The sequence below is a fragment of the Galeopterus variegatus genome, unplaced genomic scaffold (assembly GCF_000696425.1).
Source record: "Galeopterus variegatus unplaced genomic scaffold, G_variegatus-3.0.2 Scaffold1112, whole genome shotgun sequence".
NCBI classification, from domain to species: domain Eukaryota; kingdom Metazoa; phylum Chordata; class Mammalia; order Dermoptera; family Cynocephalidae; genus Galeopterus; species Galeopterus variegatus.
Genome location: NW_007727223.1, coordinates 339867 through 342306, shown reverse-complemented (window position 1 = coordinate 342306; position 2440 = coordinate 339867).

Below are 2440 nucleotides of genomic sequence, written 5' to 3'. Positions count from 1 at the left end.
TTTTTTTTGAGTCTTGCTGGCAAGATTGCTGAAGTGTGAGCAGTCATGGACAGAACAAACATCTTGTAGGGGAAAAGATAATTGGAGTCTTTTTTGTGTCTGTGACAGGATTCCCCTCCCCCGCAATTTGTTTTTTTCAAAAAATATTTTTTAAGGGCAGCCTCTTCAATTTAATCAAGGTTAGAATATTAATATGCAGCTGATGACTACCTTGTTTAAATCATTTATTAATATGGCAAACTACGAGTCATGCAAACAGTTTAATATTAAGAGAGGGGAAAAAAAAATCAGAAAACAGAGCCTTTCACCCATCAATTCCGATGCATGATGAATAACTAAGAAGGATCCCAGCTAAGATGGTAACTGAAAGGGCTTAGCACTGGCTTCAGAACATGTGCTGGCTGTGAGAGGTGTTTAGTAACTCAGGCACAAGTTTCCTTTTCTCCTTGCACTTCTTTCCAGGTGAAGGAATCCTTTCCTGAATCCCACACCTGAAGGAAGCAGACATCTTATATCAGGGAGTGACTTCAAACCTGTGGAAAGTAAAGCTAAGCTGTATAGATACAGAACTCTGTTTATCTACAATTACCACCAGATGTGAAATAACACCTTCTCAGGTGAGAGCGATTGGCAGAAGCTGCTGCAAAGCTTAAGTAACAATCAGGTTATGAGGAAACAACCTCAAGGAGATTGGATTGTGCAAGAAACTCTTCTCAGGTATGCCCCTGAGCCACAGTTCCTGAACCTCTCTCTGACTGCAGATGGAGCAGTCTGAGAGAGAAATGCCTCCTACTCCACCCGTGAGTTTTCTCTTATTTGCTGCCTAGTTTGTAAGCAAGCAATCCCCACCCCTCTTCAGAACTATCAACCAGGAAACATTTCTCCCATTTTTTGAGACTGGTGACCCATTTAGTCTCTCCTGTGAAAACTTATTACAGAAGACTTTCTCAAAGAAAGTTCTCTCATTTGATGGGTAAAAAGTTAGTTCCCTGGAAGGGGATGCCCTCTCTTTTGTTTGTTTATCTTTTCTTCTTAAAGAGGAGAACTTGAACATGATTTCCACATGCAGGCCAACTTTCCCCCGACTTCTCTAACAGGATGCTTTTGCACTAGATTTCGTGGTGACTGCTTCTCCAAGGTTCTGGAGCTATTTAAGAAGATGGTAGGCTTAGCCCTGACCATTGTTTGGTCTGGAAGAAGAGCACCTTCAAAGGATCCTTTCTGGATGGAGGAAGGAATTTTGGTTGAGATGACTGTCAGGGCCCCCAAGATCTCCCAAAAATGGGGAGGAGGAGCGTGTCAGGCAAGGCTAATAAAACACTATGAGAACAAGGAAAGGAGCTGACTCCTGAAACCGGCCGGCAATCTGCCTGGGGATAGATGTCTGGGAAAAGCAAGGCAATATTTCTATATCCTAAGCCGCCAAGTCCTCCTCGCTCGTCCTGGGGTTTCCTGGGGTTTATGGCATCCACCGCTATTTCAGAGTTAAATCTGCATATTCCTCTGGGTCCCAATCTCCCCTCAGCGAACCGCAGCCAGAACGAGCTAACATTTAAATTCCCCCTCGCTTCCTCTTCCCCCTCCCCTGGCTGCGTCTTCCTAGACTTGGGGGGAGGGGGAGAGGAATACAAAAAAAAACGAGGACGCTCTCCTTTCAGGAAATGGAATTCTAATGTACGCGTTCCTATTTCTGAATCGGAGGTACTAAAAATACCCCCGCGACAGCCTGAGGAAGCTGTCGCCGTTCTCTGTGCAAACAAAATCGACAATTCTCCTTCCCTGCGCAATGGGTCTGCGAACTGGGCGGGGGCCGGGGACAGAACCGTTGGCTGTGACCAGGACAGAGCTTCCACCCTGTCCCCAAGCGTCTTTCTCTGGGCCCCAACCCGGAGATTCCTCCTCCACCAACGAGAACTAAAAGCAGCGTTGATCTCCTAGAAGTCCTGAATTCGAATCCCTTGCCCTACGTAGCCCGGTGACCCTGGGCATGTCATTTAGCTCGTCTCTTCCTTTATTTCTTCATCTGTAAAGTGGCAGTAAGCATCTTCAGCGAGTTGTCAGCATGTGAGGGAATTATGTGTCGAGTGTCTGGCATGGAACATGTGCTCAGGAATTGAGAGCTTGTGGAAGCCACTGGCACGCTTAGCATTGAGCGCCTACTGTATACCAGGCTTTGGGCTAACCCGCACTCAAATCACTTTCAGAGTTACTTGGGGTTTGCCCTTCGCATTAACCATTTTCCCCTCCAAATAGCCGCCACCCGCAGTGGAAATCCGCGTGGGGTCAGCGCCCAGACGCCCTCACTCCCTCAGTGGGAAGGCGGCGTGGAAGCGCACTCCCGGGCCCAACGCTGCGTTTCCTCCAGGCGTTGGGGGAACATTGTTCCAAAAGACGTGGGCTGAATCGCTGCGCCGATATTAAGTGTGTGTGTTGGTGGTGG